The sequence below is a fragment of the Lonchura striata genome, chromosome 2 (genome assembly GCF_050655825.1).
Source record: "Lonchura striata isolate lonStrDom1 chromosome 2, ASM5065582v1, whole genome shotgun sequence".
Taxonomy (NCBI): Eukaryota; Metazoa; Chordata; class Aves; order Passeriformes; family Estrildidae; genus Lonchura; species Lonchura striata.
The window spans coordinates 92,733,989-92,758,517 of record NC_140704.1 but is presented as its reverse complement, the minus strand read 5'-3'; the positions used below and the strand labels follow the sequence as shown (position 1 = coordinate 92,758,517).

General features: G+C 38.9%; 1 protein-coding gene across 13 annotated transcripts in view; it reads right to left on the bottom strand.

Moving 5' to 3' along the window:
• The window catches only part of LOC110469722 (poly(rC)-binding protein 3), a 497,474-nt gene that overhangs the window by 368,882 nt on the left and 104,063 nt on the right, over positions 1-24,529 (bottom strand). The window contains exon 3 of one of the 13 annotated variants that reach the window (XM_077784924.2): positions 14,703-14,788. The exons of 11 other annotated variants lie outside the window; for them this stretch is intronic. The gene's annotated coding sequence lies outside the window, so the exon portion shown is untranslated. Of the gene's footprint in view, positions 1-14,702; positions 14,789-24,529 lie in introns of those variants that run through there. One more of the 13 variants, XM_085573674.1, reaches the window with a different exon arrangement.

Below are 24,529 nucleotides of genomic sequence, written 5' to 3'. Positions count from 1 at the left end.
CACTTCAGGAACCCTCACAATGCTTCTGACCTTGGCCATTCCACCAAAAAGGCTTGGCATCAGATGCAGCATGAAAAGAAGTCATGCAGCTGCATAGTTTGAACAGGTTGTCACCTTATTTATCCCTGTACAGCTTCGCAACAGCAAAACACATGCCCCTGCAGCCACAAAGACCAGCTATTGTAATTCTCTCTGTATTGAGTTTCCTTACACCATTTTCCTGCCATTCACAGTAGATGTGGCATGCCACCATGTTGGCCATGGGGACAGAGCTGCACTGATCACATTATAGCCACCTAGCATGGTACTCCACAGCCCAGCCAAAAAAGGCTCTTCAATGCAAGGCATTGTACAGATTTGTTCACCAGTGGTTGCAAAACTATATTTTCTTAAAACCCCCTCATTCTTGCATTTCAATTAACACAAAAGAACACTAAGTGTACCCTCTCTTCCACAAACAAGCACCTTCCCTGCAAGCAGCTTCATGTGCCTTGACAGGTCACAGCTGCCCTATCCACAACTCCTGCATGCTCAGTCAGCCCTTCAGTCTACAAACACATCTTCCTTTCAAAGGGTTTAACTTCAGTCCTTAGAGCTGTACCCTTTCCCTTCAGTCTCATGCCTGGCAAAACCCTTCATGCAATGCTTACACATCCTCTCTTCTAGGCCTCCTGCCTTCAGAACATGGTTAGAGCAATTTGTTTTAAAACAATTCTATTTTAAAACAATGTACCCTCCCTAAGTGAACAAACAATATTTAAATAGGTATCAGATTAATCCAAGGCATAATCACCATTAGTTCTGGATTTACTGTGGTTAGATGGTTCAAGTGAGTCCAACAGTCATGCAATTGGCACCCAAGGCACACAGCAGCAAGCGCATTATCATCACACAGAAATTAAGAATTGTCAGTGCAGCATCCTTCACTCCTTTGAGGACTCAGGTTGGAGTGCTTCACAAGGAAAAGTTGAATCCTGCTCCAAGGGCTCATCTACTTGAAATAAGCTGCTTCCAGAGGCCTCAGGGAAATGTCATAGCTTGCAGACCACGTCAAAAGCTAAACCCCCTGGCAATCTCTGTAGTACTCCCTAGGTCTGTTCAAAGAAAATTAGTGCAAGACGAACAGATTAGCACAACGAAGCAATTGTCATTAAAGACACAATATCTATCTGCAGCTGGTGTATTTTACTTGACATTACATTTTGCCTGATTCCCTGGATAGGTGGTCCCAATGCAGAAGCCATACCAAGCTGCTGAAAGAGACCACCAGTGTCTTCCATCCCCACTGGGGCTGAACTTGGAAGGAAGTGGTTTTTGTACAGCTTTCCTTCAAATAATCTTGTTTGCATACATGAAAACTGCTTTGTAAACAATTATAAGTGAGGACAAGATGGGGATATTCAAATATCTTTTGGTGGGACCTCAATTCCCCCTAATTTTTGCTTTGGGTTTGGAACCCCCAAGATTTGTCAAATGACAGCTGCCTTCCTAGACCACTGCTATGCTTTTTTCCAAAACAGATGCATAAAAAAGGCAGTATTATACTTTGCCTCTTCAGCTTCAACTCACAAATCATAGGTTTCAGGGTTGTTTAAGTGTAAAATTTCAGGCTACTGCAGGAGAGACCCAGACAGCTAGTCAAAGTGCTTATATATTGTGAGAACACGAAGATCTCGCAGTGCATATAAGGAAACAGCTCTAAAAAGCAGCATGGGTTTCTCCTCTCCTAGGAAAAGCCAAGTCCATTCCTAGAATTGCCTTCTGTCAAGAACCCAGGTGCACTTGATATTAAACACAGAAGGAGGAAGGAATTCAGTGTGTGCCTTAAAGAACTCAGCAACAGAAGCACATAGAAAGGAGAGCAAAGAGGACACACATACATTCATAGTTGTGGTAATTTTCCCCCTGAGCAGATATTATACATGCTGAGGCTCTGCTTCTCATGAAGTGGATGGACATGTGCCCAGCAATGGAAGCAGTGGATTAACTCCTCCTCTTGTAAGGGCTGTACACATAGCTTTCACTTTCCCTATTAAACTGACATTTTCCATACCCAGGAGTCTTCTTGCCTTCCTTATATTTTCTCCCGATTCTGCAGGAGTGGAGAATGAGCAGTGTCTGGGTAGCTGTTGACCCGTGTCAACTCCCCACACTTGTATCATTTTGGCAAACTAGAAGCACAAATACTGTAAATGGTACATGTTAAGGGCCAACAAGTTCCAACACTAAAGGTATTTTGAAAAAAAACTACTCCCATCCTGAAAAATACATAGTTTTGCTTTTTTCAATCATATAACAAAAGAGACAGCAGGTATGAAACTTAAAGTGTGTATATATATATATATATATACACATGCACACACACATATGAAATAAAGCAAAACCTGAGCAACTTGGCAGCAAAATTGTTCTCTCAAAATCTAGAGTTGAAAAAGCCAATTAAAATCAATGGCTCCGAAACTGCCCCATGTCACTGACTGGGCCCCATGGTGCTCCCATGGGGGAGAAGATGAAGGCCTGGTGTGCTTGTAGGATATTATGGGGGCTGTGCATAGTCACTGGCTGGGTGTGGTGCTGCTGCAGTGCCTGCCCTGACTGAGCCCCTCATCTCTTCTCTCCTGGTGCTGCCTCCATGTACAGCCCTGCTCTAGCAGATGCTGCCCCAAATCTCTACACACACACACCAGTGTGTGTTTGCAGGACTGTGAAACAGCAGGTAAGGGTTAGACCTTACCCTTACCTCAGAATACTCAGAGTCAAACATAGCTGAATTTTCAGTTTCACTGGGAAAAGTTTCTATGGTTGTTTCCAAAACCAGTGATATTTACTTTAGTCCATGATATTTGCTAGTCTTTCTATCCGAATTACAAAAACAAATACGGTCTATTATGCCGAATTCAAATCTATTATTGGTATGAATTCATTTATTAAAGAAAAATTATTCAACTGATTAAACTATAATCAGAATATGAAATAGATTTTTAAATTTTACTTTAATATTGGTTAATAAGCAAATAGAAATTCATCACTGCAGGTGGAGATGCAAATAGATGAATTCAGATCCATGTACTTTGTTAATCTACCATCCATCTGTTAGACAATTATAGCATTATCCAATAAATTCTTGACCATGTAGTACAGACAAACAAGACAATCACGTGTCTAATAATTAACATGCAGGAGGGGTTTTTTGCATAAAATAAGCCACATCATTTTATTAGCAGTGCTCCCCTAATGAAAGCAAATTTTATCATAGACTGGATACTGTAAAATATTTATAGGTCAGGAAAAGAGCACAGAAAGGCCTTAAAGAGAAAAATAATATTAATTAGTACCTTCATTAGTTGCATGCAGATCATAGATCTTCCTGATGCTAATTGTTAAAAAGTGGGGCATAACCAACTCAGATGTAAATTCCCCAGTGCAGACACAATTTTTACATGTGTTGGAGGATACAGAACTCATTAGTGGCAATGAGTCAACAATCAATTTCAAAAAAGAAATTCGGCAATGATCTGGGAAAAAACCCTACTATTTTAATGCAAAATTACTATTCTTATTAAATACAACTCTTTAGAAATGGAGAAACTGTGGTAACACATTAAACAATAGAATCTTGATTCTCCTCCTCTCCATCCAATCATCAAATACTGAGGAGAAGCTTTTGTTTAAATTGCTTAGTTACTGCCAAGTTGTTTACTGACCTCTTAAATTTTGTTACATCGTGCTGCTGTGCTAAAACTGTGAGCACAGATGAAATAGCTGCCTTTAAAAGCTTCTCCCCACCCCCACCTGCCCCTCATTGTATAAGAAGCACAATTCACCAGAAGACTACTAAATTCCATATTTTTAAGACAAGGAACAGCTGCAATGGGCTAGAAATGAATTATAATGAGGCACAACGCTCCGCCTGAAGGGAAGTTTCCTTCAAGTACATCAACTTACCAATTATAGTTGCAGAAAACATTCAAGACTGAGATGCCCGAGCCAGAAACAAAGCAGAAAAAAAGAAACCTCGCTGACCCGTTTCCATCTCTGCAGTAGAGATAACCTGCATGCTTAGAGGTAACAACACATAGGGCCAGAGTGTCAGAACAACCTGTTACAGTTTTTTCTCTTGGAAGAGGAACATATCATAATGAAGACATTAATGGTACCTTTTACCACTGATGAAATCTGCCTGCTTCTCATATATGCTGGCAAATGCTAGGAACAACCATAATTCCCTTTGGTGAAATGCCTGCCTGCTGCCAAACCAGTATGGTCCGCAGTGCTGTGTCTAAGAGTAGAATCATCTAGCTAGAAAAACAGGAGTCACTACACCTAAATACTTGATGGTTATTACTATTCTTATGTCAAAACATTTGGTGTTATCTGTGCTTTGCATAGAGGAGGAAATATTTTACAGACTTGGAAGAGGACTTGCACTCAGGCTAGTCAGCTTCACCTGAGAAGGTGACAGAGCAACTCTCAGAAACCATTTCCAAATAGACAAAGGGCATGAAGGTAGTCAGCCTATATTAATGCAGAGGAAATTAAGCTGAGCATCTCATCACCTTCTGTGAAGTGACCAGTTCAGTGGATTTTGTTTGAGCAGTGGATATTGTTTACCTTGACCTTTGTAAGGCTTTTGACACAGTCTTCCATAACATCCTTAGATGTGCTGACAAGGTGTGGGTTAAGTAAGCAGGCAGTGGGGTAGGTGGGAAACTGGTGGAGCTGCCAGTCCCAGAGAGTTCTGATGAGTGGCACAAAGTCCAGCAGGAGAAATGCCACTAGTAACGTACCCCAGAGGTTTACCCTGGAGCCAATAGAGTCACCTTCAGTAAAAACCTGGCTAACAAAACTCAGCGTACTCTCAGGAAGTCTGTGGAGTACAAAACTGGGAGGAGTGTCTGATGCACCAGATGGTATTAGTCTGTGCTATTCAGCAGGAATGTGCTGCCATTCAGCAGGACCTGGACAGAGAGGAATCTAATTAACCTCAGCAAGGCAGGGCATAAAGTTCTGCATCTGCAGAGGCATAACCCCACCAGTACATGCCAGAGACAAAGTGTCTGGAAAGTGGATTTGCAGAGGACAGACTTGGGGATGTGGTGAACCAAAAGCCAGCAGTATACCCTCATGGCAAAAAACTCCAACAGCATCCTGTCTTGCTTTAAGGTGTGAGCAGGTCTGGTAACCTGCTCTTACACACTTTGCTTCAGCAGGGGGACTGGAACAAGGATCTCAAGAGGTTTCTTCCAGCCTCAACTCTTCCGTGAGGCTCTATGTGAGCAGAGATCTAACTAGCATTGGCTTTAGTTTGCTGAATTACTTTAAACAATATCATGAGTCACACCTAGAGATTGTATTCAGGTTTTAGGGGCATACTGGGCAAATAAGATGTCTAAGAATACCTTATTAGCTACATAAAAGGCATCAAAGTTTGAAGCAAATCATAGGAGTTACCTCCAATGAGTGCCACAATTCAGACCCCATTGAGGCTCTTTCATTGTTCAGTTCTGCAATAAACAAGAGGGAATACTCAATGTTTAATCTGTGGATCCACAACACCACAGGAGAAAAATTAAGATTGATATATTCCATTCCAGAAATGTTTCCAAATAATTTATTTGTAACAACAGAAAAATGCTTCAGCACCAGCACTATTTTGTTCTTTATCATCTAGTGTTGTTTTGTCTTCTATTCTGCAAGCACCCAAGCTACAATTTGTCAAGAAGTTTGTACTAATACATTGTTATACTCCCTGAAATGGTTCAAAATTACTTTTCTGGAAATTGCAACATCGCAGTGCCAAGAAACCAATATTTTTCTCCCTGTTTGAGATGGAAACAAATACTCAGCTCATCAGTGAGACTGTTCTTGTAGGTCCGTAAAACACCTGACATCACATGCCAGCTAGAAGGGAGGTAAGAAGAACAAGATAAATAGCTATTGTGATTTATAATCCCACTGAACCCCAAACCAGGCCTTGTGCTCACAGCTGGAGGCAGAATCAGACTCTTTCTCTAGGGTTAAGCCCTTTAAGAAGAATGAGGAAGGATAGTGAGTGGATAAAAGCCAGGCTTTTTCCTGCTTTTGTGTTTGTGTGAGAAGAACACACTTGCTCTTTCACCAGGCTGTTAAATATCAAGTTCACTGAAGAAGTAATTGACTGCTATGGTGATAAAGGAGTCAAAACTCCATGCAGAAATCACAGTCTGAAACCTATTTTCCCTGCAGCTTGCCTCAAACACTGTATCTTAACATTATTGTTAAGACCACCTAATTATTTAAGAAATGATGGTGTGTCCAACTGACACAGAGCAGATGGCTCAGATCTCTGCAGGGGCAGCAGTGCTGCACATCTGGCTCGAGCAGATACAGCTACTGCCAGGGAGAAGAGGGAAGAGTGCATAATGGCAGGACTCTATAAATTCATCCAATAAAGTAAATCAAGAAGAAAATTACTTGCTTAGGGAACAACAGCTTCTTACTCCACACAAAATCTGGCCTAAAAAAGGCATTAGAAAAAGGCAAAAGGTAGTGTGGAATTATTCAATTAACTAATGGAACACTAACTTGAGAAATTCAATATAGAAAAATACTTTATTTGGTTTCAGTAATACTCACATTACTTCTTTACAAAACAGTAAGGGAACATCGCTTTAAAGCTTCCCGAAATAGGGATTATTGGTAAAATAAAAGTTTCCCTTGGAGAAACTCAGCAAGTACCTTGTTTCTCAATTATAAAGGCAGAAGAGAACGGGAAAGCAAGAATATGTGGGAGATAACATTGAATACAACTGTTCAGCTTGCCCTAAAGAACTAAAGCATTGTAATAAAACATCTGTGAATCTGAAGCTGCAGGATGAAAAAACCCCAAAGTCTTAGGGACTTCAAAAAATTAGCAGAGACTTTCATGTTTGCTAGACATATTTCTAGTGGACCATGTTTTTTAGGAAGTGGGTATGCAGTGTTGGAAGATAAAGCAGGACTAAGTTCCTCATCTACATCCTCATCGTACTGCTTTGAAAATCACATCACCTTTGTAGCAGAATTAATGGAAGGGAAAATCCCCACCAACAGAAGAGCCTCAAACTAGCATTAGATTGTTTCCTGTCTCCAAAATATCATAATCACATGCACTGCATTATGCAGAGTAATGGACTAGAAATAACAAGTTGCTGCGTGCTTGTGGTAAAGATGTGCTGCATGCCAAGTGCAGAACAGATCTTACAGAGAGGATAGACTTTAAACAGTACAATGTGGAACAAAGACTAAGCTTAAACCAAAGCAAATAATAATTTACAATAGCAGGTAGAAAACATGATAGAAAACACCTGTGCTCTAGATCTCATCCTAGACAAGTATCAAAATTAGCATGGAACAGCAAAGATCATATCAATTGAGTCTTATTCCAGAACCAGAAAAGAAAATATCTATTATGCTCTTAGTTGTGCATATGTGAATCTAGAGTTAGAGCTGACATTGATGTTATTTTGTACATTGAGGCTTAACAGGGAGTACTATGGGAAAATAGAATCTGAGAACTTTTCTATATCTGTGATAGATTTTATAGTTAAAACATGCTCTATAACAAGGCTGCAAGTGGCCAGACAGCAAAAGCTATTTCACAGTCTTAGAGGATTTAATAGCTATGTGCTAACACTTGTTACATTCATCTCAGAAGTTTCCCAGGAAATTTATTATTATAATGCCAGAAGGGAAGTTAGAAAAAGATTACAATTGTTTTCTTTGTACTTGAAAATAGGAATAAAAATAGAAATGTGAACACTTACTGAGGCCCTGAAGTATACTATATAGCACCTGTTAAAAAAACAAAACCAAAAGAAATCAAAAATACCCATCCTTTTATTTCCAAATGCAACCTGTCCACATACTTGGTAAGAATTGCTGTCTTAACTAAGATTGAAATAGATCTGCATTTTTCTCCTTAGGTCTTCTTTCAGTGTCTTAAAGGAAAAATGTAATACATTTTAACATCATGTCCCAAGCTGTTCATTGAAAAGGCAAAGATGTGCCAGAATGGATTGAACTTATATATTTAAAAAAAAAAAAAAGATCTTACTTGTTGAGGCCTCTCATTCCTGCAGTGGAAGGAAACAGGCAGTGGCTACTTTGAGAAAGGCCCTAGACTGCATGTTTGGTCTAAACAAGCTGGAAGCCTACTCTCATACAAGCTCTCTCTGGCTTAGGTCTGTTGATTGGCACTGAGCCAGTCACTCACTGTTATGACCTAAGCAGTATAAGAATCACATGTTTGAAATTCAGAATCACAAAGATGAGCACTTGCAATACACCAAGCCACTAGGAATGAGGCTAAGCTACAGCCTATTTGGAAATTTCCACTCATAACCATTTTTGTTTATATACCACGGCATTTAGACATCCTAATCACAGGCCGAGACCCCACAATATTTGATCCTGTGCAAACATGAAACATAGGCATCCTTGGTAACTGAAAGAGATCCACATTTCCAGTTCTAAGAGCAAAAGGTGGCTCTAGGCTCTGCAGCAAAGCAGAGGTAATAACATTTGTCTTTCTCCTAGAAAAGCAATGTGAATCTATTTCTGTTCAGCAGAGACTGTCATTGAAGCATTTCTAAAAGTAAAGTTTTGAAATTAAAAACTGGTATGGGACCAGACTGCACAACATAGAGGGATTTTTCATACAGCAACATTTATGAACAAAACCTCTCAGTCTCTAGGGTCACCAATACTTGGAATTGTTAGAAAAGTCTTTTTAATTAACAGTGGAATGCTGTATTTAATGTAATAAGAGCTAGGTGCTAACTTCCCTCTGCCTGGTACATACATTCTCAAAATATCATCTTTTCTAGTGAACTGACAAAAAAATAAAAACTCCAGCTCTTAAGTGTTGGTCACAGGACTTCCAAAGGAACAGAAAAATATTACAGCTTTTCTTTTTTCAGGTATGGCTTTGACATATCTAGGCAATGACATATGCAGGCTGTGAAATTCCAGAAGATATTTTACCTGTACAAAACATTTTCCCTGTACTAAAAGCAAAATTTTACAATTACAAATGTTAAGGGCTTATATGGCTCAAAAATCCACACATATATACTATGCTCCATCAGCCTTTAGAAGTTTGAAATGAGGTCTTTTTTTTTGTCTTGTAAATTCTCTCCCCCATCCCACCGAGGGTTAGTGAGTGGCTGGGTGGGGCTTAGTTGACAGCTGGGATTAGACCACAACAAGATTCTGTCAAAAGTCTTTTAATTTTACTCTGATAAAATCTGCATTTAACATTTTCAAACTTGTGATGCCTTGATTATAACAAGCAAGTAGCAGATATATATTTTAGTGAGTAAGCACTATTCTTGTTTGGAAGTTTTCATAGGTAGGTCCCATACTCCAATTCATCTTGAGGAGATAAAAAACCCTTGACAATATATAGGAAGGAAGTGTAAAACAATAGTTATACCACAATTTAGTAAGTAGTCTCTCATGTGGTGATCCCTCAAAAATTTAAGAGTACACATGGAAGTTTAATGTGCTACAAATAATCCAAACCTTATCTTTTACTTTGATATTAGACTTACTTTTAGAATGTATTTTTCTTATTAATACTTAATGAACCTTTTCAGCAAGGGTCTCATACTGTTCTCAGCTAATGCACAGTTTATGAATACTAAATCTGTTTAAAAGTTACCTTTGATATCCAAACTAACACGTCAAAGAATAAATCTTTATATATATATATATATATAACAGGGATTAACACTTATTTACATTTGTAAATCAATCAAAATAATTGAGTAGCATGTAGTCTAATCATCCTATACTGTTAGCAACAGTTCCCATATTAGACAGTTCATCTTATAACCACAAGGTTCTGGGTAGAAATTTCACAATAAATATTCTGCCAAACATACTGTTTTATAAAAGCTGACATGCTTCAGTAATGTTATAATACTTTGACTGACATCTTTTATCTTTCATCAATGGGACTCAGGACAGAAAAGAGCCTATTTGACATGAACTAATTTTGAACTGTCCAAAGGTTTGTTTTTCTTAGAGCACAAAATGATGTATTTCAAAATATCTAGCAGTTACATAGAAGTCAGCTAGAATCATCCACACTGTTCCTCTGTAAAATGTCTGGAGCCCTTATTGCAAAGAGGTTTTCTATTACATCTTCTTAAACTCATAACTTAAAAGCTTCAGTAGTCAAAATATTTTACACCTGAAGTAGCTATTTTAGTTCCTTGCCCTCATCTCTTTCAGTAAGAAATTATTACTTATATTTTATAAAAAAATGACTCTGTGGATTGGCTTCCTTCCTATTTCATAACTGCATTAGCTTTCACAATGTTCCTGAGGAGAATCAGCACCTTTACAGATATTCAAAAATAAGAAAATGAGTCCACAAGAAAGAAACAGAGCACATTGTTTGTGGGAAAGCTGCTGAAGGACCAAAGAAAGACTCTCACATGGTCAGACTTGGGATGTCTTAGGAGATCTTCAAGTTACAGATGTATCAGTTTACACATTTAGCCTGTATTTTCATATTTATGTATACAGACACATGATTCTGAATTTACACATTCATAACCTGCAGAAAATATTTTAAATTTTTTACATCTCAAAAGTTTGAAATGAAGCAGTACTGCAGAACCTACATAAGTACATCCTGAAGTATGCATTTCAGCTTTGATAGTACCCAATTCCCTTTCTCAGATATCTCCTTTGTGGATTTTATTTTTCCCTTCAGGTGATTTTATATGGATGAGTAGGATTTGTGGAGATTCCAATACAGCAAGAAGCCCAAACTGTTATATTTATCCATGGGGTAAGAAGAAAACCCCTTTTTTCATACCATAGGAGAAAGGATATGACAAAATAACTTGATAGGGCTTGAGCTACATAAAGCAAGGAAAGTATTTCACCTTTTCTGTTCAAGACAGCATCTCACAAACCAGCAGTTGCAAGTTGGACTCACAATGAGTAGGATGATTCTAGCTCAGAGTCTAGAGCTCAGACCAGAGCTAGTTTTAAAACACACTGAACAAGTTCATTAATAAACACAACTTCCCTTCCCTGAGTTGGTTAAAATCCAGCAAAACAAAGCCAGTATGTTCCTAACAGTGTTCTAAGTCTGGAAAAGGGCTTCAAGGTAAAGGCTTGTCTTGTCAAAGATAGACCTCAAAGGTAGTCTTCTGAAGGGTAGATAGTGATGCTTGGACTGCAATACAAGTAACACTGGAGAAGAGATGGATAACACAAGCATTATGATCCTGGGAGACTCCAATCCTTACAATACTCATGATTACAACAGATATTATTCCCAAGGTAAAAGATACAATAGCACTCCCAAACCCCAAAAATCTAAATTATAATTAAAATTAATTAGACAGTTCTCTCTGGCTGTTGCTGAACATTCACTCATCATAAACCCATAAAGCTTTCATGCAGGTACAACCAAATAAGACAAAATGAGCTCTCATCATTTTTAGTCAGATTAAAATCTTCAAGTAGGATGCCAATAGAATGACTATGAAAAGTGTGGTATAAAGTGATAGTGAAATGTGATTTAAATGATAGTGAAGGACTCAGATGAATTTGGTACAACAACATTAGACTACAGGGGTGGTGATGGTAATTAACAAGATCCTACACAGGGTCTACAAATTGAGCAGAAACATAGTATTATATGAATCACACTACCATAAAAATAACTCCTCAGTTCTACAATTATGGGAACAACAAGGAAAAAGTAGAGAAATTCTGTAATTACATGAGAAAGCTCTGGCAGCTGCCTCTAAGTGGGAACACAGACTCTGGTTGGCATCCATCAGCTCTGACCCCACAAAAATAATTGTGCAGCAAAGCCCATGCATGCCAAATCAAACAGCAGAGTGACTTGTGAGTTAGGGTGACTCAATCATAAAATTGGTTTGCCCATTCATAAACCATCAAGATGGTGGTCAGCCATCATATCAGCAGATGTAAATTAGATGAAAGTTAACATTATTTCAGAAAGTGTCACTGTCTCAAAAATAAACAACTCAATATTTCAAAACCTACAATGTGGCAAGACAACACTTCATTTGTACCTTGGCAGACCTATCAGTGGGGACCTCCACTTACACAGGATGGTATGAACAAGACAAAATAGCTAATCCTAAGGGCTTTCAACACTATGGAATTTATTTCCCTTTACATTTCATTGCAATAACAGCATTTCCATGCATTTTGAATACACCTATCACAGAACAGAATTGTCTGTCCCACTTTGGCCCATAGGCTCTGGGCTGTCTCAGCTGCATTTGCTCCTCTTACCCATCTCCCCTCTCTGTATCTGAGCAGCTCTGAACAGACATTTCTGCAAACAAAGGAGCATGCTTTCCCTTTCCCCAGAAGAGTCAAAAGTGTATCCTAGCCTGAACTGCCCTCCAGTCCTGAAGGATTAATATTTCTTGAATTAAGGACCAGTCATTCCTCTGGGTGAGGAATTCCACTTTGGGCAGAAGAGTGGCAGGCTAGACAAATTTTAAAGTACAAGTAGATTCATTAAGTCTTACGATCACCACAGATTACCAGGACATGTGTTAGAGAAGCCACTTTTCATAGCTTTGTGCTGGCTTTGAGCATGTTCCCTGATGTAGTGCTTACAAGGCTTGCAGACAGCTGTGAAGCATTTCTAAACAGGCTGTTACAAATAATTCTGAGTAGCTGTCATTCAGTAAGACTTTACAGACATTGTTGCCTCCTTAGAAAAAAGATTGATGGAGAACATTAAATCGATACAAGTCCAAGCTTATCCTTGGCTTCAGTGCAAGATTGAAAACCAGGCTTCAAGCATTTTGAACACCTTTGTACTTTCTTCAAGGTTCACAGAGCACTGACCAAGCTTGAAAATTCTTGAGCTGCTCTAGGTCCTCAATAATACTACTTCAATATTATCTAGTAGGTGAGATAACAGAAAACACTTTTCTACTAAAATCATTAAAGAGAAGGCTTTATGCTGTCTGGGGTCGTCCGTCTGCATCCCTATTCCTTGACAGCAGCCAAGTCCCACTGCCCTGACACCTAATAGATGTCATAAAAAAGTCAAATTAATTTCCAAAAGACTACTATTTTGCCAACATTGAACTCCCACCTTCAAGTTTTGGAGGAAATTCAAAGTTCCCCTTTTGCAAGATTAAGAGCAGAATGAGCCCTCCAAAGCTACTGTTTCAGAAATATATAGAAAATAAATCCATTTAGTACAAGCAGGTCTTAGCTTTTGTCTTTGTCATACCTTAGGAACTAAAACAGTAAGATTATATTCTAGTGGGTTCCCATGCAGCCATAGACATCAATAAGAATTACCACTATAAACCAGGAGCTAATCTGCCATTCAGAATAAGTAAGATTATTCTGATAAAATGCAGAAATTCTCATCAATGCAAGCCACCTTAGGCTTCAATGGTTCTGAGATTTAGGGTACAATTCCTTTTATCTGAAATGGGATGACTAAAATAGGTCTGTTTCTCTATCAGCTTCTCTAGTGACAATACAGACAGCCCAAAGTGGCCACTTCCAACATGGACATAGGAAGAAAAAAAAAATATCCCCTTAGTCAAGAAGTCTACAAGCTAACAAGCTCAAGTCTACAAGTCTAATAAGCTCTGTCTCCATAGGAGAACCCAAGATTTATCAATACATATTTTTATATTAGGAAGCATCAATTCTATAGAAACTCTTGGAAAAGTAATTTGAAATACTGAGTTGTAATAGTTTTATACAGCCTAAAACAAGAACAACTTAACAAATGAAGAAAGTAGACAGAACACCTAATTGAAATTGTCAAGCAACAAAACCTACCTCTCCATCTCACTTATCTGAAAAGACACTTTTCAAAGACCTTAGTTTGTCAACTCTCACAAAAATTAAACCTAAGGAAGTTCCACATGCAGTAAAGAGGAAAAACCACTTAAGACAAAAGGCAATACCAACAGTAAAAAAAATATGAATAAACTGTCTTTGAACTTGCCTAAGTAAAAAAAATTAGGTGTCCAATTTTCACAGAAACTCAACTACACACTAGCCAGCCTATAGAAGAGCAAAGAGCCCTTTTAAATTGAAGATCTACTGTAAGAACCTTCTCAGAGATTTATATATTACAGCAGCTGTATTGGCAAGAGGAGAGTCAGGATTACTTCAGAAGTCCCTTCCAATCCTATGCTCCTAATTTGAGTTTCTACTAAGGAGCAGAGGTCAAGCTGATCAAAGAGGAAACAGTATCCAGGACTCAAACATTATTGAACAACTCCAAACCTCTCTTTTTTTCCCATCTCAACTCCCTCTTCCTTTACCTTATCCTGAAACAATAGTGCCAGGGAGACTAAGCAGACCTGTCATTTTCTGCAATTAAATCACCTGTGTCCCGATAGAAAAAAAAAAAAATAAACGAAAAATACAGCTTCCAATCCCTCTTCCTTCATTTAGCATAGAAAGAATGCTATGCAGCCACACAACAGAAAATAACTTAAATACATCCCAGCACTACCCTTACTAATGTACTATACAATACCTCATTTCAAAGCTGAAGGACAACACAGACAACTCTGGTAAAACACTTCCTTTAGGAAGCTATACATTGTTATATATATATTTTCCAGAAATAGCAATCAGAGATAATCTAGGAAACACACACTACTTTAATTTGTAGTGCAGTATCACCTTACCAGAAGGGCTTGCTTGTCTCACTTCAGTAGAGCTCCACAGCATATAAACTTCCAGTGCTGCCTGGTAGGCACCAGCTAAGAACTAGCTGTAATGAGAAGAGATATTTCACCTGGACCACAGCTGAAATTTGCCTCCTCTGTAGGAGGATAATCAAGTACCAGAATTAATGAAAGCTTTAAAGCAGCAGCACCTGTGAAGGTGGTGCTGCCATTCAGAAAAATGGATCCCTAAGGAAATTTTCTAGGCAAGACTGTATACTGTATAATAGTATATGTTACCTAAGTAAAATAAAAATATAAACCAGCTGCAATCTCTGCAGTGAGGTCTGGACTACTATAAGAACAATAATTCAAAAGTGTTTTAGAAAAAAAAAAGCATGAATTTTCATACAGCAACTTTTCATTTTTTAAAACCCCACAAACCTCAAACCTACTCCCATATCTGAAGAGCAGACAGCATTCAGAAGCATGCCTAATATTCAGATCCAATACGGTTAACTCAGGAGAGGGGTGCCAGGCCACTGCCACTCCTCTTGGCACTCCTTGCACTGCTTTGCACTGCTTTATCTTTCAGGAGGGGAGAGCAGGGACTTAAGGTGCCTGAGGCTGCATGAAACCTGCCCAGGGAGATGCACGTGCAAGGGTTGCTGGTAACAGGGGCAGAAGATGTTCTTCTGTATAGCAAAATGCAGAAAATAGCTCAGCTATGGTCTGGCAGGGGAGACAGGAGTGTGATAGGACCAGTGGGTGGCTGCTGGTAGGAACAGGAGTTTAATAGTGGTGTTAAGGTGGTGGATACCAACACCAAGGATGTGTTTGAACAGTGCAGCTAAAGGTGTTTAGAATTCCCATTTAAGTCTGACTAAAGGACAACTTTTTTCAGGCAATTACTGATGGAAAAAGTCATTATTCAATGGAGTAGGAAGTGGCTCAGGACAGCAGTCATGCACTTTAACTATTTTGGGTGAACCCAGATTGATTTCACTGACCAAAGAAAGTCACATTACTTTTAACTAAACTCTGTGTCATAAAGCAACAATGATTCAATCTGTATCATAGCCTGAAGCTACAATAAGCTGAAGCCTTGAGACAATGAGAAGATGTTGATGGACCATTTGTGTGAGTTGCAATTGCAGGGGGAGTGTGCGGTTGGATAAATAACCTCTCACCTGACTGAGCACTAAGAGGCTCATGGAGGCAAATCACTGAACCTAAGCAACTTACCAAAATGGAAAAGATAAATAGGACTGGCTTTATGTGATCTACTCACAGCTTGTAACTTGTCCAGAACTCAAGGAAGACTGTACTGACACCAAGCAAACCTCATTATGAAGAAAGAGTATGATGTTATAAACAGGATTTGTAAAGTAAATTTGTAAAATGCTGCTGAGCCTGGTGAGTAGGTATATAGTGAATACATAGGTTATGTTTGAACAAGTGATTTTTCAAAAATTACACATTTAATGTTTTCTGAGATGCTAAAAGGGATCATTGCTGCTCTTAGCCAAGTTCTTCCCCACTAATTGCAATACAGCTGCTATTAGCCAATTCCCCTGGCCTCACCAGCTCTCACAGTAACCTGAACCTAGTAAAATGTTTTCCATTTTGTTTTTTTCTGTAGACATAATCAGGAGCATTTCCTTTCTGACAGTATGACACAGGCTACAGACAGCCTGGCGCCAAAGCTTTCTAAAGATCAATATATTTAATGCATTTAAAGTCAGTAAAATCTCCCAGCTTAGTCCCAGGTTGCTTGAGGAAAAAGAAAGCCAAAAGGCTAGGGAACACTGAAGATAGAGATTTAATATTTCATTTGCTTATTTAAGGAGCTGTCCATTTTAATAAAAAAATATTTAAGTTACTTTGGGTTTCAATTTAGAGTATTTTTCTCAAAATGTTTTTGTAAGCATGGAGAAAAATTTAATGTATTAAGTGGACTTAGATGCACTAAGACACAGACTTGTAGGAGACTTATGTGCATAAAGACAAAAGAGTGAATAAATGCCAGATTGTGGGAACAAAAGTATTATCAGTCCACCATATCGATTTTTTTCTTCTCATCCTCCAAATTTATTATTTTCACTTGAATATTACTTCAGTCACTCTGGCCTTTTCCACTGGCTTTCCTTATTTTCTTAAGTTGCTTTTCATTTTCATCAACCTCCAATCTTTATTGCTCTAAATGATTATTTTTGCTTGTAGGTAAGTTTTACTGCCTCTTAAATACAACAGCCAGAGGCAATCACACAAGTGAGAAAACCAGTCATTCTCCTATGAAGTTCACCAGAATTGTTTTTCTTTCATTCAGCTTAAAAATTCCATAGGGACCTCCATTTACCCTACCTACTTCCCACCTTCCTCTCCAAAAAAAGTCTCTAACAGGAAAAAAGAATGAGCCTTATTAAAAAAGCTGCCATCCTTTTGAGTCTCAGTTCACACACATCAAGAAACATTATTATATGTATTAAAACTTTAAAATATTGTAGAGAAATTGCTACCTTGCTGTCAATCTTCAAAAGATACTAAATAATGGTATTCCAAATTTACTATATGTCTTGCAAAGCAGAAGCATTTTTGTTTCTCACAATTGGAAGAGCAACTTAATAAACTTCAGTTCTATGCACAGCATTGGGCTGACAAAACCAGTGAATGAAATCACATTTTCCACCTTAACACAGTATTAACACAAAGCTCACGCACACACTGCTTTAAATGCAAATATTAATTATTCCATGATAATATTTTAGCAAGAGTGAGTGCAATTATTTCATCAAAGTAGGTGCAGTAGGAGGTAAGCAAGAAGTGGCTCTTACTGGATTGTGGGAAATAAATTTAGTCTTCTCTTGTATGGATTAGGTGGTTAGAAAGGGAAATGCCTTTCTCTTACATCAAAAGGTCTGCTACCTTTTGGTAAATTCCAGTACACTTGGGCTTCCTCCCTAAGTCCAGATTTACTCTATAACATTTGTGAAGTGTTTACCATACTTTAAATAATGTTTTTATTGAGAATCTGGACATGTGACTTAAGGTACTTCACACAACTGTTGAAGTTAATATCACTTATTTTGCTCTCTGAATGCATCCCATTCTGTTAAAAGTCCTCGGCCTTGGTGTGTTATGATACTACAAAAAATTTGGTCCTTGCTATGAATTCCAGGACAATCTGACTACAGCAGCTCGTGGGAATGGCATTTTATTCCTTTGTAGCAAGTATATGCTATATATTTATTATAAAATTATAAGCATATAAATTACATCATCTGTGTACAGAAGAGTAGAACAGGAGCAATCTAGAGGAACAGCTTCAAGTTTTATGCATTGTTGTCTTGTGCTAGAAATGACAGAAGCCAGCTGTGAATAGTTCACCCTGGGACCAGGTCTGCCTGACGCCATGTCAGAGATGTAGGGCAGGAACTCAGCTCCCTGCGTGTCTCTGTCTATCCAGTCAAATTGCACATGCTCTGCTTCATCCAGAAGCTCTATGTGATACCTATCAAAGTTCCTAAATAACTCAGTGATCAAAAAAGTGATCCCCTCTCAAAAAAACCTGTCTGATTTCGGCCCTGAGGCTTTTGTGTGATGGAGAAATCCAGCCTGGAAACAAGTAAGCAATAAAAATTTTCACATTAATTCACTTCACAATGCTAACTCTCTTCTACATAAACATCTCAGTGAATCAGCTCTTCCTAACTGCTTGCCCCCTTCTACTCAGCAACGCACAACAGAATATATGCATTTTAGAAAACAAGCACCATTTCCCTTGTGGCTATTCTTCCTTGTGACCTAGAGAAAGCAGGTTTTGCCCAAGTTTTCTGAAGGAACGCCTGTAATATAACATAGCACTTCCATGCTAAAAATGCAAAAATATGTACAATGAGAATAAAAAAGGACCATTTCAACTAAATAGGACTTCAATCTGAGCTACAAAGTTTGTTTTGAACTTGTATTTCCAGGGATCTCAGCTGCAATTTTTTGCACCTACATTACAGGCCTCAAAAGTTACACAGTATTTCCTAGTCAATGAAAATATCTGTTCTAGCTCTGAAGTTTAAATATGGCATATTAAATGGCTCTATGGCACTGTAGCATCTAGGGAGTCCAAACAATTTGGCTATAAACTCCTAAGAAGGGATAGTCAAAGAAGGAGACGTAGTTGGGGTAGTCATGTATGACAGGAAGTGTTTTGACTGTCTAGAGCTTTATGATGGGTTGAATGTTTGTGAGTGTTTAGAGGGAAGGCCAACAGGGCAGATATCCTGGTGAGAATCTGCTATGGACCATCCAAGCACTTATATTATATAGCAGGGGAGGTTTACATTGTATACTATGAACATTTTTTCACTGAAAACACTGGTGTAAGTTGACCAGGGAAGTTTTCGAGTTACCATCCCTGGAGGTATTTAAAAGACATGTAGATGTGGCACTGAGGGACATGGTTTAGTGGTAGACTTGGCAGTGCTGGATTAAATGACCTCAAATATATTTTCCAACATTCTGCGATTCTAATACCAAGTCAGGCAGACAGCAGGAGATAAACTCTACCTCCAAATTTTGTACTCTTTTATATGCTAGTACTGTATGTAAAAACTCCAGTACATTCCACTGGCATAAGGACCAGAGGCCAATTGCCTTTCTACTAAGTGTTGGAATGGCTCAACCAATTGACTTCAAATAGCCGATGCTATTTCATTCCAGTAAGGAGTTTGTCCCAAGGGTCTTGCTAACACTTTTGATCATAAACACTAAAAGGGTAGTAATCCTCAAGCTCAAATGAATTTACACACTAGATTTCTATGGCTCAGAAAAGCAAAAGCTGTTCAATCTACTGTGAAAAGCTGGACTTTGTCTGAAAAATTAAAAAACCCAAACAAATAGTGTTGTCAAAATATGCATGTATATGAGGGTTCCAAAATATAAATTATTCAATCCTAAGCACAGAGCTAAATATTAGGGATGGTAACCCATAGCAGTGCTTTTCAAGAAGCTTGTCATAAGGAAGGCAAATCCTGAAATCTTTAAACTGTGACTCATGCAAAGCTAAAAACCCACTGAAGCCACCAGGACCATTCACCTTGCTGTGGGGTGACCTCTACCTCTGCTTCACAGTGCAAGACTATAAATCTCAAGCATCATAAGGGGTAGCTGATACCACAGTTATTTTTGTACCTATAAATTGAATTACATCAAGAGACTTTAAATACCAGCAAAATATGAATCACAGAATCACAGAATTGTTAAAGTTGGAAGGGATTTTTGGAGATCATCCAGTCCAACCCCCCTGCCTAAATCAGAATGAATTCAGGTGGGTTTGGAATGCCTCCAGAGAGGGAGACTTCACAACATACATGAGCAGTCTGTTCCCTGGGCAGAAGATGCTCTGGCACCCTCAATGTAAAGTTCTTCCTCATGTTGAGGTGGATCTTGTGATTTTATTTGCAGATATTGCTCCTCATGCTGTCTCTGGGAACCACTGTGAAGAGGCTGGCATCATTCTCTTGACACCCACCTTTAAGATATTTATACGCACTGATGACATCCTCTCTCTGTCCTTTCTTTTCTAGATTAAACATCCCCGGCTCCCTCAGTCTTTCCTCATGAGAGAGATACTCTGGACCCCAAATCATCTCTTTGACCTCTGCTGGAGGCTCCGATTATCTCCTTGTCTTGTGCTGAGGAGCCCAGAACTGGACGCAGCACTCCAGATGTGCCTCACGAGGGCCAAGTAGAGGGGCAGGATCACCTCTCTTGACCTGCTGGCCACACTCTTCCCAAAGCACCCCTGGATCCCACTGGCCCTCCTGGCCACAAGGGCTGTGCTAGCTCATGGCCAACTTGTCATCCAGCAAGGTCCCAGGTCCTTCTCTGCAGAGCTGCTCTCCAGTGGGTCACACTCCAGCCTGTGCTGGGACATGGGGTTTTTCCTCCCCAGGTGCAGAACCCTGCACTGGCCCTTGCTGAACCTCATTGGGTTTCCTCTGCCCCACTCTTCAGCCTTTGAAGATCCTGCTGAATGGCAGCTCAGCCCTCATGTGTAGCTGCCATGCCCCCCAGTTTTGTATCATCAGCATAAGATGGTGCAACACAGTATTTCTGTAGGCCTAGATTTATTGTACATATTTAATGATTATTCTGAAGATGAGATAATACCCAATCACTAATTAAGTTAATCAGATATAAAGAAAGCTGTTATGAAATTTTGAGTAACCTCTGTCTGATTCAAATGGGGACTGAAATAGCAGGGAAAAGTGCCAGACAACCAATTAAAAGATCTGGTGATAGAGTAGAGCAACAGAAACTTCTCATGTGGATTGTCAGATCTTAAACTAGCTATTATAACTCAGGGAAAAAAAAAATCAAAAGTTTAATGTGAACAACTCCTTTCCTAAAACACATTTGCTCAAAATACATCAATATCAGCCTCAAAAAATATTAAGAAAGGTAGTACTGGAGTTATGGCTTCTTATAACTGCCTAGAACAGCATTTTCTCACAGATTACCTACCTTAAAAACAAAGCAAAACAAAACAAACAAGCAAAACCCAAACCAAACCAAACCAACCAAACAAAAAACCAGCAATGAAAAAGAAGCAATAATAAATGAAAAATATTACAGCACTGAAAAATTTGCTCAAAAGACAAAGAGACATACTAAAAACAAAAGACAAAGCAGAAGTTTTTTTTACATAACCATTTCTCAAGAAAGACAATTCTTAGACTTTATATTCAGCTACAATCTTGTAAAGATCTCTTGGAAGTTTCTGCTGTAGTCATTGCAGAATATTAAAAGAAATGGCCCCAGTGTTTTCAATGAGACAAAGAATATGAAGAAACAGAATAACATTACAAAATGGTAAGGAGAATGTAAAATACAATACCTTCAACAGAGCATAATTAAACTGTGTTAAACATTGCTGTGAAGTGTGTCTGTAAGTCATAGTTTAAAACATTGAAAATGACAATGTATTTTTTCTGCTCACATTAACAGTACTAGGTGAAGTTAACATGAATGTGAACTCAAACTCCCAACCGGAAATAAAATCTAAGCTATTTCGTCTTGCAATATTCTGAAAACAACACTGGCATGAAGTTACTGTAAGATGAGACTCTTAGTACCATATGTTGATAAGAGAATAAATCTTATTTTTTTTAGTGGGTAATTGATCAAGAGAAAGTTAAGAACACATAAAAATTTACATGTCTACACATGAAAACTGCCACCAAAAAATTCAAAATTTTCACTCTATCTTTGAAGTCCCACAAACAAGCAACAAGACATTCCAAGTTCAAGAGCCCTTGTGAGCCTGAAACATCACCTAAGTTCCAAAATCTCAGATCTGGCTTATTTTCTATGGTGCAGCTGGAATAAGTAGTATCCTGTATTACACAAGCATAACTTGGAACACTCACTTGAGTGTGAGGAATCCCATGTCCAGGCTCTCCCCACCTTGGGGCAGTGTGGACTGTTTCCCTAGACATACTACAGCCCTGCCAGAGTGAAGTTGCAAATTTCATGCAGGTGGAGGAAAGGAGGGAGAGGATAGCACAGCCCAGTGGCTGGGCAACTTGGAAAGGGAGGGAAGAGCCATTGGTTTCACACAAGCAACAAGGCCCCACGTATCTGTTGGGCAGCTGTGGTGAGCACAAATCCTGATGAGTCCTTTTAAAAATCCTGCTATGAGGACCTACCTCTGGAGAAGGGCCTGGACTCCACGCCTGGAGGCACTGACTCTGGTCACCCTTTGCTAAGGGCTATTTCAAGGCTGTTTCTGCTGCGTTTGCAGGTTTCCACCCAATTCTGGCATGCACTACAGAGGGATATTGTGTGTCCCAGCTCCATGTCTTTATTGGGCCTTCCTGGGACTGACTACTGAAGACACCTGTTTCAGCCCTAAATATGACAGCAGAGAAGCACAGAGGCTGCATCCTGCCCTTTGTTCTCACCACTAAAGCATTGCTGGCCCAACAATGTAAACATGTCACAATTCTCCCACCAACTGCAGTGGGAAGTGTATTGCATCTTCTATGCTTTGATTTATTTCTCCTCTGTACCTTGCAGCTGAGAACAACAGTATTGTCCTTTGACAAGTTCCCTTACTGTAATAATACAGACTCTAACAACAATGAAGGAAAGAAAAAACACTAGAAAAGAAGTACATTACTTAGACAAAATAATAAACCATAAATCGCTACAGGGACAAGATTAAATGTGAAACCTCTAATTACACATTTAATCATTTGCCAACGTCTTATTTTCTTGAAGTAATGTTCATGAAGCTTCAACATGAAGATTTGGATTTGAGACTGATTTTATGTGTGAACTGCAAAAGCAATACAAATAGAAATGGTTTAAAGACTAAAAAAAGATGTCAACTTTAATCTTCAGCTATGCTGACAACTTACTGAACACATTTATTGCTCTCAGTCACACCAGCCCTCATTTAGTGACATCACTGTGTCAAAACACATCAAGCCCATCTCTATTGCACTGATACTATACAAAATAAAGTAGAAAACTAAAGGGCAAAGAAGTGATGGCTTAAAAAGTAAGATACTCTATCAAAGCAAGAGAGTGTAATAACATTGTAGAAGACGCTGTTATTTGAGAAGTATGGACAAACCTGTGCCCCCGGGCTGCATCATCTGCTCCACTGCCTTTTCCACAAGAAGGCAAGAAGCAGCTGCTAGAGCAGAAAAGTGTCTCATCAGGATCTGAACATCTTTTTCTATGGATTTCAGAGTCCAGAAACAGAGAGCAGGGCTGGTTGTTGCTGTTTGGTTCAGAATGGCCACGGGAATTGCCTGATTTTTGTAAAAATTCTGTGCACCAAAGTTGTCTTGCCACACACTCAGAGAAGTACTTACTGAAAACAAAGTAACCCAAAGTACAACAAAAAGCAAAAATAGCAAAATTCTCCTTCTTCTAACTGGAACATAAGGCAAAGTCCAGACAACCTTTGCATTTAGACAGATGCTCTCAAAGAATGTGGAGTCAGAAAGTGCAGATTTTTGCCAAAGTCAGAATATTGCTTATATGCTAAGAAAAACAGCCCAGTGTACTGAACACATCTCCTAATATGAATTGTAAAGGCACTGTTGTACTGCTAGATTTTGCTTCTCCTATAAGACAGCAGTTGAAGCTGGAGCTGAAGGAAAAACCCTGGAGTGCCTTTTATTTTATTGTATCATGTTTTCGGCTTTAGTAAGTTGTTTTATGTTCCTAGCCAGGGTAGATCTTCACACAGCCAAACTGTAATTCAGCTGCTTTTTTCCTTTCTAAAAATAAATTTAGACTGGGCCTGGGTCGCAGGGAAAATAAGTTTGCTGTACTCGTGCTTTTCACCCCAGCAGAGGGTACCGTAGCACACAGGGCCTGGCCAGTGTTTAGGGTGCAGAAATGTGCAGGACCAAATACAGTGGAGAAGCATCAGCTACTCCAATGGAGGAGGGAAACATTTTTATTATGTCTTTGGTAGAGACACAAACCACCAGACAGAGAACTCGGAGGTAATCTTCGAGTCATATTTTCTTCTGTGTTTGTCTATTTCTATTTGCATCATCCTTTTGAAAAATAAGTCATCCTCTGGACATGTGGCTCTTGATTCCCTTACATTGGTTGTTGATACTTGACAGAACCCCTGACTCACTGCTGTGAACTGGAGGAAATTGTCCAGAACCTGCTACAGTTTCTGCTTCTACCACTTTTTGGAACAGGCAAAGCCAGAAGGAAAAGGGGATAATTTAATCAGATTTTGACTATTACATAAGTCTACTGCATGTCTGCTTCTCAGCTAGGTAATTTTTTTTGTAATTGTGTTTTGTAAACAATAA